At 33.2% G+C, this 13,266-nt stretch overlaps 1 protein-coding gene across 29 annotated transcripts in view; it reads right to left on the bottom strand.

Annotated features, from left to right (window-relative positions):
- PTPRD (protein tyrosine phosphatase receptor type D) overlaps positions 1–13,266 on the bottom strand; it is a 1,313,296-nt gene that overhangs the window by 216,068 nt on the left and 1,083,962 nt on the right. The window lies entirely within an intron of this gene.

Here is a 13,266-nt window from a genome sequence, read left to right as displayed (position 1 = left end):
AATTATGTATTATATTAAGTGTTACTTTAGGGGAAAGATAGAAAGGCGTCATACTTTAAAAGTGATTACAGGGGAAATTCTTTGCAAAAGAGAAGAGATAAATAGATGATTGGAAAAGAACGGACAAAAGATACAAACATAATGATTTTGAAATAAGATGAAATAAACAAAATATAATTAAGAGAGTGAAAAGAAGGGAGAAGTTATATAGAAAATATAGAATGGTTAATAAGATATGAATGGTATATAAGGTGAGCATGAATTTGATTTAGGTCTGTAAAAAAAGATATAACCCGGGGCTAAGCCACTTTTCAAAAGAAGTTTTATGTTTTATGTTTTGTGTTTTGGTTAGCTATGTTTGATTGTGAATTAATAAAACCTTGGAGGAATAAAACTAAAGGGAGAGAAATTTGGAAAAGACATGTATAAATGATAATTAAGGAGGTTTTATCTTTTTATGTCTTGTTTTATGTTTTGTATTTTGTGTGTTTATGTTTGATTGAGAATCAATAAAACCTTGATAGAAAGAAATATAATTGAATAAAAGTGAAGGGAGAAACAATGAGAAATTTGGAAAAGATATATATGTGCTTAAAGGGAAATGTGATAATGTGGAACTATTCCTTAAAAAATAATGTTTTATTTGCCTTGTTAAAACTTATAAGTAATTTTTAGAAAGGAGGTTTTATACTTTTATGTCCTATGTTTTGTTTGTCTTCAAAAAATCAATAAAACTTGTTTTAAAAAATATATATATACTAGCATTATAATTCATAAGTTTGTATTTACTGCGTAATATTTCAGCAAATATTTCACTAAATGTTTTTAACTTTTTCAGAGGAAGCAATAAATAAAGACATATTGATTTTTTTCTCTTTTACAATAAGAGAGATTTACATCTGCTGGCATTTCTTGCAATCTTTCTATATATGTAAGTGCTTTCAAAAAGAAAATATCCCTTCATATCTATTAATTTTGGTGTACAGCAATTTATTGTCACTCAAACAAAAAATAATAACAACAAAGGGTGATATATGTTATTAGATGTTTATCCTGTTATATAGAAAGCAAGTTTGAAATATGACAATTTTAATTAGGTATTCACAATTTTTACCTAAGAAAACTGTAAAACTTGCAAAAGAATGTATATATCAATTTACTAAAATAGAGATAAAATAGAGTTAATTTAATTTTAAAAATTCTAAATGTGATGTTATACAGATCTGCTTCTGAATACATTAAGTAAAAAATACTTTATACCATTTTGAAACTAACATACAGATGCTTACTTTTAAATTATATTAACTTATTTAATAGAATGTGTTAGGAATATGAGTCACCTAACAGGTGTTTGGGTTAGAAATATATAAACCAGGATAGACATTTTAATACTGTCTCTTTAAGAGCATGCTAAAAACTGCAATTGGGTGTGGTTACTCAAACGGCCATAATATGGAGCCAGAAACCTGGGTTGTCTTAGTCTTAGTCTCAGAAGAAGTCTGAGTGAGTCTGTTTTTCCTTCTGTTGGAAAGTATTGCCGTTCCTCCATTTTTCCTAATTGACTGATATTTCTGGATTTAATGTAAGTCTGTTACTGAACTGGAATTTGTTATTGGATTATCCCTGGATTGAAAAACTGACTGATTTACCTGTGAATGATTTTTGGACTGCCTATTTTGAACTTTGCTTAACCTTTCTGGAAGTAAAAACCTACATTTACTGTACAGTGTATATGTGTTCTGTGTGTGTATTATTCAAACACTATTCTCTATACGTCTCCCTGTATGCGCTCATTCTCCTAACGGGGAATTACCTCAACAGAATGAATAAATTGTACAAATATTTAATTAATCCAAATTAACTTATCTTTAATGTGAATTTTAGCAAAGGAAAGTTACATATATTCCAGTTGTATAGTGCTTCAGTTTTGAAGGAAAAAAAGATTATGTTTACAACCACTGTAGCTAATCTGAATTTCACTGCACAAATGAAATGGAAACTCACCACTTTAATTTCTTTTTAGTAAAGACAGTACATGTGGATGTTAATTGGTTTTCAAATTCAATAAAAACTAAACACATCAGCACAGTACATCCCCAATGAAAAAGTCCTATATTGTCAACTTTTAGCCTCAAATATAAAGTGCAGTAGGAAAAAATTCAGTATTGTATATTGATATATAATTAAATATTAATAAATAGCTGGGAAACACAATCTACTAAAAATTTTCTAATAATGCTACCCTTTCTAAACAATTTCTTTAATAGAGCTATAAAACTATTGTGATATCCGAACAGTATCAAAAACTCAAACTATAGGTATAAGTCTACATATTTGTACCAATTCGTACAAAACAAGGACATTCATTATATTTAAATGGAAACACTTACAAACTTCTCTTGTACAACTATAGTTGTCTTGCAACAGAAATATATATAGGTCAGGCTGTTACTTTTATGTGTGTTAAAACAAGGGTAATAAAATAAATGGAGGAAACAAAAATAACAAATAGTGTTTTCAAGACTATTTGAAACGAATTGGAAGCTGGATCCCATTTTGCTTAACAAATGCTTAGTTTGCCAAATTCCACGGAAATGAGAAGCATACCCATTTAAAACTCATCAAGAAAACATTCATTTTATTACAGGGAAAAACCAATTACCAAGCTTTCACAAGTAAATCTAAGATCTGTAATTTTGAAACAGCAATAGCAATAACCTTAGGTAGGGATGGGCCACTATGGCAACTTTATGACCTGTAGACTTCAAGTCCAGAACTCCTGAGCCAGCATGGTTACCAATCCATGCCTTGGGTATGCTTTTATTATGTGATTGACTTTATGAGTAACAGCTGATATCTTTTTGTCTATGCTTTCTATGAGTCAGAAGCAAGCTTATTTAAATTACAATCCAGTCACCCTATGTAGCATTTTAAAGTGGATTACACATACACAGGTCAATACAAACTGCAACCACAAATCCTTTTAATGCAGTCTTTAACCCCTCTTGAAGTACATATTTTATGTTGCCATGTCAATTTTATAGGAACAGCATACACATCTCAAATAAATTATATGGAATGTTCTTCAATGCAAACTCGTGCTTGTGTATTTTCATACATATAACCTCAAAGAACCTCAGTTACACAAATGATGAGCATATCTGACTTTATGTTAGTGTTTGCATGTAACTTGTTCTGAAGCCTCTTAGAAGGAACAGCTATATATGTGTGATAAATGTATCATTATCATTATATCAATAACCAAAAAGCCAAGTAATCTAGACTACTGAAATGGTTTTTAAAAGGGTCTGTATCCTCTCTGATTTTGATCTCCAATTAACAGAAAAATGTGTTACATTTAATGTTTGTACTTTGCAGTAGTAAATTTAAAAGAAGTAATTTGCACTCAAATTTTGTAAACTCTGTAGCATCAAAAATGCAGATACAACTTATGTACAACTCATGCGAGGGGAGTTAAATACTTTACATTGGAGAAAATAAAAATAGTTTACACTGGAAGTATTTATATTGGGAAATTATATGTATTTGGAAAAAATCACTAAAATGTTAACATGCACACCTGTGTGCAACAGTTTAGAATAGCTATATCTTTTCACAACATCGTGAAAAAGCTTTTTGAAGTAGTTAACTGCTATTTTCAAGTTCATGCATTTCACAAAGCAACTTTTGGAGACTACAATGAACCTAACACAAAGCCTTATCAGTTTTTAATTTCTTTTTTTTTTCACCTATGTGTACATTATTTTGTTTATTGGGAACAGCCCTACAAGCAACCCATGTTGATTATAACATGGGCAGCTGTATAAAGGTTTCAAATAAATAAAATTTAAGACAATTGATTGTATAGATAATACAGTGTGTTCAGACAATTCAATTTAACTTCTCAACACTCAGTGGACTGGTGGTTCTTAACTCTTTCCTGGATCAAATGACATTAAGAAACAAGATGTCATTTAGTCTACAAGATATTTCTAAAAGAACATTAGGTTAAATGAATAGTAAAATCTAGTATAGGCTGCATGTAACATAGTAATATTTTAAACATCTTTGCAACACATATTGTATTGATTTTCAGTACTGATGGCTGGAGAAAAAGTGTTTTGCAGGTTAAGCTAAATATGTTGCTCCCCTTAGATAGGATTTCAATGGAAGAAGAGAAGAGGAATGTTTCAGAGCCATAGGATGAAGGATGGGGCTGGAAACAGGCTGTCAAAAAAATAGTTATATGTGATGATAATGGCTTTTCCATGCTTTGCTTCCCTTTGCTTCAGCAAAGCTTAGGTTGCCATGTTGGCCTTATCTTACCCTGTAGTGTTCTTTACTAATGGCATGTCAGTCCAAAGTAAGTCAACACTCATTCATGACATGGTCACAGCTGAAATGGCTGATCTGGTTGGGGTGCAGTATCTGTGGGGACTGCATTCAACTATCAGAATCCTGTTTGATAGAAATTAATCCCTCCAGGACCTTCCCTGCTGCCCAGTTTCTTCTGTGACTGAACTGACAAGGATAATAAATCTAGGATAATCCAGGACAGTTCTATTGGAAGCCTTCAATATCCATGCTGAGACTATCTGTTGAAGTCTGACTGATGTCTTTATGACCACCATTAAAATCATACAACTGTCTCACAATATCATCAGCACAACACATTCTAAAAGGAAGGTTATCAATGTAATAATAGGCACAAAAATTAATTGGTATCAACCATGATGAGGGTGAATTGCAATGGTAAGTTGAGTTACCACCACTTCACTATGAAGTGATTCCCTCATCATGGATGGTACCAATTGATTTTTAATCCATCCTGTGCCTAAAATTACATCAATAATCTTCCTTGTTGAATTGAGATGGTAAGTTGCAACTTAGGATCAGCATTTCCTCATGTGAGCCTTTGGACTGCAAATAACATCAACAGGACAGGAGAGATGAGGTTCATTAGTGGGCAGGAGTTATGTATCTGCCTATTTTGCACATGGCTTGTTGGGATATTCATAAAGTCAAAGTCTTGCTAGCTAGCACTGATGAAGTTATCTAGTTTGAGTAATGAAACATCCACAAGAAAACAAGCAAGCTCAAGTCATTTTCTGGGCTGACAAGATAATGATTCTGCCTTACTTTGTATATTGGTTTTTTCTGTGTCATTGGTAGCTGTGAGGATTTACAAGATTTTAACATTTACTCACAACATGCTTTCCTTCTGCATTTTCTCTTAACAGTTCCCCTGAAATCCAAGAGGGAAGGAGCAGACTCCAAAAATGTTGGCGGTAATTAGAAAAAAAAATGGTGGTTTCCAAAGTTGTACCAGATTACAATCTCATGCAGACCAGACCAGAGGGAGTTGAATAGATCTTACTAAATGGGCAGATGAATTTAAAAGAAGATAGTTCGTCCAATAATCTTATTTAGAAATATGCAGTCTTAAAACTGACAACTAGCACCTTAAATTGCATCTGGAAGGCAACTAATACATCTCTTAAAGCAGTTTGTGTGCTATTGTTATTCCAAATGGTTGGGGTAGCTTTTTAGAGGTTACCAGCATTTCTCTTATATTTATCTGCCCATTGTATTTGATACAGAAGGAAGCTTTTAGTGGTTATGATGTTCAGTTTGTTGTTTATTAGACTGATGTACACATTTTGATCAAACCGCATGGGTCTCCATTGCAATGAAAGAAGATACTGAAGTTGGCTTTGACAGAATTCCACTATAATAAAATTACCTGCATTTTCAAACTGATATTATCTAAGGGATTCCTAGAAGTTCTTGGGAATTTTCTAAGTCAACAGCTGAAAATTCTGTGGGGTCCTTAAAAGCAATATGAGAAAAGCTGAGGGTTTTGTTTTTCTTTGCTAACAAACAATTTATCATGGCCTTTGTTATTGAGAATTACCAAGACAGCCCTTCTTAGATAATGTAGCACTCACTGTTTTTAAAGGAGTGTGTAAGCAATTTGAGATTCTCATTGATTCTAATATGTCACTAGAGGTGGCCTTAGGAAACCTACTTTTGAATGGTTCATCATCTATGGCCATACTTGTACGAAGAAAGAATTGCCACAAAGAAATAGTGACCAATTCTTACCACTTTAGGATGAAAACCACTGAGTTAAAACTACTAAAAATAAGGTTTGGGTTAAACATCAGGAGGAATTTTCTGACTGTATGAATTGTCAGCAATGGCTTATGCTGTTCTATGATGTGATAAAGTTTTCCTTCACTACAGATCTTCATACAGAACAGTGGTGGACTACTGCCTGGTCGGACAGGTTCAGGTGAACCGGTAGTTGTGATCACTGGCTGGGACTATCCCCCTGCCCCTGCGCTATCCTGTCCATATATAACTAACTTTCTGGCTTGTTCCCCCTGCCCACGCTGCCCAGCGCCGTGCCTGCTGTACTCACTGGAGCTGCCTGAGTAGATTAGCTGCATGTTTGAAGCTGCGTTTCAGTTTCAAAGAGGTATGAGCTCACAACTAGTGAACCAGTTGTTAACATAAGTGCAGCCCACCTCTGATACAGAGTCTGGATAGTTGTATGATGAGATGCTGCCATGGATACTGTACTGAGCAAGAAGTTGAACAAATACCTCTATCTGTTCCAACTCTATGATTCCAAAAACAAATGCCATAAAGACCTGTATTTCAAGTAACTATCTTGAAAAAGATACTTATAACAAGATTTCTGCTCTTAATTTCTGATACAGCAATAATAAAAATATTGGTTTTGTATTAAAATACACTTGGTATTATGAACCATACACCCAGTTTCTCTTGCTTGCAGATCATTCTTTTGACATTTTGTATTCATATCAACACCCTGAGCAATGAGACATTAAAGTATATATTATCTTTCAGTTTCAATATACTTAATTATTCCTTGCTAAATGGAAGTAAGAAATTATGTTTAACCATACATGTTAACTCTTTTAAAAAAAGAAACATTAATTGTGTTGAAGATTAAATTTGTGTCCTGCTGATTATTTAAAGGACAAAAGGTAAATGTTTTTAGTCTTTCTAAGACACAAGAAATTGTTAATATATCCTTGAAATCAATCTTTATTTCACAAAGTTGTGAGAAGTTCTTCAAAATAGCCTTTGTTCAATACATTAAGAGTCAGGGTTAGCAGAAGAAGACCGTCTGTCGGGCAGCAAGGGAGTAAAACTTCGCTTAAGTGACAGTTTCATTATATTTATTGATCATGTTTCAAGTGGCAGTCCATTATTTTATGTCCACTACGAAGACAAGATTACTTTAGAAGTAAAGCAACAACATTAGGTTTTATTTTGACATTCATATTTACTTTGATAATATAAATTCTATTCTCTAAAGTTTAGAATGCTGAAGTTTAAAAGAGACATAACCAGTTATACAGCTAAGATGTTTGAAAGAAGGATGAATTGGATCTATGCATAGCTCTTTTGGATATAATCCATAGAATTCATATACACTATCTCTATATTTTTCACGATGCTATCATGAAGTAGTTCAACTGTAAATACAGATGGCATGAATCTTGCTTTCATACTCAGGCTATGGGGATGTGTAGACTTCAACTCTCAGAATTCCTCAGTATGCTGACTTCCATACCGTTCTCTTGGTATGAGGGAAAATATCACAAATAACTGACTAGATAATGCAACTTAATATAAAATGTACTTCAGAATCTGCTACCATTTATAAATAGTATGCTATAATTGCAAAGTTTCTATCATCCAATTAAGCAGAAAAAAATTGAAATTAATACTTTATTTTGATTTACAATTATTTCAGCGTAGTAATTTTCAGCCTAATAATATGAAACACTGTACACTCCTAATAATAGAAATTAACTCCTGGTTAGTTCAAATTTTCCTCTGCTTCAGGGAATGGGGTATGGCAACCAATCAACAAAGGGCTTGCAGTTCAGCTCGATGAGATAAAAGAAGCAAGCTCCTTGTTGATTGGCTGTTGCTGCTACTGCCTCAATCCCTGAAGCTGTAAAAACTTTAACCTTAGACTGTCTACTATTGACCTCACCCCTTTCCTAAGAGGTCTGTAGGGGGTGTGTATAAGCGCACCGTGCCTACCGTCCCTGTCCTATTGTTTCTTTTATTTTTCTTATATGTATCCATTTCATATATTCATAACTATGTTTATACTTATACCTGTTATCTTATAATCGGGTGACAAAATAAAATAAATAAAATAAAATAATAATGTCAGGGATGTGAGGTGTCCGTAAATATTTTCACAGCCCTCTTTTTGACTCGTGCAGTATACAGGTCCTCGATTGAAGGCAAGTTGATAGTAATTGTTTTTTCTGCAGTCCTAATTACTCTCTGAAGTCTGTGTCTGTCCTGTTGGGTTGCAGAACCAAACCAGTTATAGAGGTGCAGGTGATAGGCTCAATAATTCCTCTGTAGAACTGTATCAGCAGCTCCTTGGGCAGTTTGAGCTTTCTGAGTTGGCGCAGAAAGAACATTTTTTGTTGTGCTTTTCTGGTGACATTTTTGATGTTAAGTGTCCATTTTAGGTCTTGTGATATGATAGAACCTAGAAATTTGAAGGTCTGTACTATTGATACTGTGTTGACTAGCATTGTAAGAGGTGGTAGTATGGGGCGGAGGGGGGGGTTTCTCCTAAAGTCTACCACCATTTCTACAGTTTTGAGCGTGTTTGGTTCCATATTGTTCTGGCTACACCACGAGGAAAGTTGTACAACCTCCCATCTGTATGCGGATTCATCGTTGTCTCGAATGAGACCAATCAATGAGATATATAGAATCAATGAGATATATAGAATGAAGGGAAAATGAAGAAAAAAAAATATGGATTTGGGAAAAAAATATGGATTTGGGGAATTACAATAAAAAGGACAAGCCAGATCACAACAGATCATAACATGTATGTGCCTTCTTTGCTCTCTCACTCTCTTTTCCCCCCCTCCATACCAACCTCCCTAAAAAAAAATCCTAGAGTTTGAAATAATTGGTACAGCAACATTTTCACTAAGTCTTGAAAAACAGGTTTTGTAGAGGTAATAAAATACACTGGCCAGCTAAATTTATCAATTTCGAAGCACTCATTTTTTTCTCTCATTTTTATCTATATGTAGAAGGATACAACAGTTTTTAAGAATGCAGACAGAAACTCCACCAGACTTCTGTGTCTCCTTTGAACTATCTCAAGCAATTTAAAAACAGTGGATTTGATCTGACACTTCAAATTGCTTCCGATATTAAAGATTTGATTTGAAAGACTGAATAATTCTTTTAAAAATTCATAAAGTCTTATTTTTTACACAAGTGCTTCATTATTTTCAGATCTTCATCATTCTTCTAATCTACATTTTAAAAGAAACTTCGAATTTAAGATTGTGACAACACAGCAATCATGTTTGGCATGTATGGTATAATAATTTAATAGAATTAGTCACAGTGATATATTTACAGTGAATTTCTCTAAGATCCTCCTCAATTGCTTTAGTGAAAGGAAATACTACATATTAATAGAATTCAGTGATAATTGAATTCTTACCAATTATTTAATTACCAAATGTTCATTAGAGAGATCTCTAAAGCAGTCTTGTAATAAGGAACCAGGAGTAGCATCTATGAAAGTTAAAACTAATATTAAAGAGATGTCTGTCATCTCTTTAAAATAAAAGTTGAAGTACTTAGATTATAAATGTAGGTCCTGGAATAATAATTATTTTTTCTTTTTCTCTAACACTATTTGACATTGTTACATTACAATGTGGTCCCCCGTAATTCCATGTCTCATCAAAGTCATTACAAAATAAGTGAAAATGAATGCAAAAACAGCTGAACAAATAAGTTATTTGGATAGCATCAGTGTTGTAAAACAACTAAATGTTTTGCAAGAGTAGTCTTCATATATGTGTGAACCTCTCTGCCCTGGTTTCAACTCAGTCTTATGCAAAGTGTGTTTCTTCTTCCAAATCAGCTGTTGAACTTTACAATAATTCATATTGATATTTGTGAGATTTTGGTTCTATTTTTAGTGCAGAGATATATTTAATTTTATCTTCTGTTGTGATATGAAAGTGATTGTGTATGGGTGATAATCTGTTCTCAGTAATGATATAAAATTGAGAAAGATTTCATCAATGATCTTTTGCCCTGTTCTCCTCATAGCTTAGCTAAAAATGGACTTACGGATTTCATTTTGGTTGGAACGCCCAAGTGGAATGATATATAGTATTTTGTTATTTTCACTGCTTAATAAATTCAAACATTTTTATCCGTATTAATTGATAAAAGGGCAATGGTGAATAAAGTATCATGTATGGTCAGATCACTTCCGAGCCCAATTAAGGTTGATGGCAAAACAACCCAACCCAACCCAAGACCTGCATCTTTTAGAAGGGTTTGCTTCATATACCTGAAAAATTTGGAGGGTTCGTAGAAAGCGGAGCTCCACAGGCACCAGCGTTGGCAACCTTATTCCTGGTTCATTCATTTATGAAGATGACAGACAACAACCACAATCTTCTCTAAATTTCTTTCAGCACAATTTTAATTCCCACCCCATGAAATACAAATTTTATTTCAAATAGTATAAGTTTCACAATGATTGCTCTTTATGAATTAAATTAAGCATAATTCTGTGGAATTGTTTGTCTCTGCAAAAATTCCTCATTTAGAAAATGCTTTTAGTGATTGCTCGTAGTTACAGTTGTGATGAAAAAGTAACTTTACATTACATTTACAATATTCAAAAGAAAACTGAAGTAATATCACAAACATAAGCATAGTTTCACTCAGTGATTACTATTTCACTTAACACCTGTTAGTGAACCGTTGCTAAATATCTATATTTTCTTTTACATTCTTCTTTGCTCTTCTTCTCACTTGATGAGCATCCTCATCCTGTTGATTTTCAAGTGGCTTCTTAAATTTAATATCAAAATAAACAGTGTTCTTTCAAATGCCTGCTTCTATTGTAGGCTATGTGAGCTCATTATGCCTGATAGGTGGTAAATGTTGTGGAGTTCTTTGTACAATCAAAAATTATGCATAGTTCCATTCCAAATCCTTCAATCCACGTTATGTCTGCTTTAATCTCTTCTTTTAAAAAGCCAGAAGTATCCTTATATTAATTGCTAAACTAAAATCAATTTGCACATTAAAACCCCAGGATACCTGAGTAGAGATCAATAGCTTCATTGTGCTATTAAAGAAAATCTCTGATAATCCACATTTTAACAAAATAGCAATTATTCTTTGTTTTCTGTCCTTTTTTTATTTCGATAGCAAACTAAAATGTGTAAAAACAGAAATAAACATGGCCTTAATTTGTAGCCATTCCTATTAAACCTGACATTCAATGAATAATAATTATTATTTACTCTTGTAACAGCCTTCTATTCTCCATACCTATTCATCAAATAAGAAAGGAAGAAAGGTGAGAAGAAAAAAATGCTTGCGCTTCAGTCTAATGATTCACTATTCTATTTCTACAATAAATGAAATTAGATACAGAATGTAGTTGAATCCTCTCTGATCACCAGAATCCTGCAAATGAATACTTTTTACATTTAAGATTGAAAGATGTAACCCATTTCCTATTCAAATAGTAATCTACTCTAGCACACAATCAAAAGAGTTTAAATAGAATCCAAAACAAAAGGATTACAAGAAACACAGATTAGCATGGGATGCTTACATTTTCTACACAGACAATATTCAATGGCTTGTCAATATTATAGAATAATTAGTTTGATACCTGTGCTACGCTGAGGAAACTATGTGGTTGGGGTTAGTTTTGGGGGAGGAAAATAAGGGGAAGGGAAATTGTGTCTCTGCCTACCAGCATCCATCGGTATTCATCTGGATAGCATCCTGTCAGTGTATGACAGAGTTGAGGGTTGTTTGGAAAGTGAAGCAGTATTTGCTGTGTGAGCAAGAAGGAGACAGCAAGGAGCCTGGGTGTGGCTTAGCTCAACTGTTCTGTACTAAAGCTACTTGGTGCTGTGAAATTAAAACTGAAACTCCTCTGCTTGTGTTTTGCATTTGGAACAGACTTCTTTTCAGGTGAGGAGGGGGAGTAGAACTCCTTACCATCAGAGTGTGTTAATAATAATATATGAAATATTAATGCTCTGATGGTCATTTCGAAAAATCCTTTCTTAGTGAGCACTTAGAAGCCAAGAGGAACATACGTGCCAAATTTCAAGTTTGTAGACTTTATGGTTCTGGAGATTTTGTGATGATGCATGAGTGCATTTTGCTTTTATATATATAGATTAGCTGTAGCTTTATCCAAAGCCCACAAACAAACTGCATTTTCTCTCTACCATACATTTTCATTTCCTCTCTCCAACTTCTTTCCTAGTTCCAAAATTTCATTTATTTTAACTCCTTTTCCCTAGCATATATTTTTTCATCCAACAGATAAAGGAATGACAATATGCCCCTCTGACACATCAAATAAATAATAGTAGTAACAACAACAATAATAGTGATACACATTAGCAAAATCTAGGAAGCTTCTAATGGTATTTGCATGCCAGTATGGTATGACAAATACAACAAAATCAAAATTAGTTTCATAGAAGTAAATATAGCTGTCACATCACAAATGAATTGCCAAAGAAACTGCTTTTGAAAAAATAATGAAGTTTGCTGATGTTAATATGCACCACCCCTTCCACCAATTATTTTATTTTCCCCAGGACATCTTTCTTCATCAGTTAATCCATGAAAAGCCTCGATTATCGGAGACAAGGGAAGACACTTGTATCAATGCTTGAATCTTAACTAGAGCAAAGTAATGCAAATGGGAATCTGGATGTTGTATACAGATACAAACGAAACCTTAAATAAAATTTCAACTGATAATATTGAAGAGTACAACAAATAATTAAATCTATATTCATATTACAAGAGAACTATAATTAAAAATAAACTCTAATCAGCCAAATTTGTTTCAAAATCAATGACAACAAGCATAACAATAAACCAAATCCCCAAAATAGAATAGTTTTAAATTTCTACATCATGAACATAAATCCAGTAGCCTTAAAAATGCTTTGTTTGGAAACACAGGGTCAGAAGATTCAAGAAATGGGGAAAAAATATCCCTAAGGCCATGGAACCAAATTCAACAGCTATCTGATATTTGGGTTTTAGTTGAAGTAAGGTTTTGTTTGGGTTTAACAGAAATTGCTCGTCACCAGTGAAATAGAAAGCATCTAAAGTTATTTCATTGAGTTTAACATCAACCTCACTATGATTTCTCAA

The sequence above is a fragment of the Notechis scutatus genome, chromosome 2 (assembly GCF_049901735.1).
Source record: "Notechis scutatus isolate UNSWTSFEM ecotype Mainland chromosome 2, rNotScu1.2, whole genome shotgun sequence".
Lineage (NCBI taxonomy): Eukaryota > Metazoa > Chordata > Lepidosauria > Squamata > Elapidae > Notechis > Notechis scutatus.
This window is presented reverse-complemented; position numbering and strand designations above follow the sequence as displayed.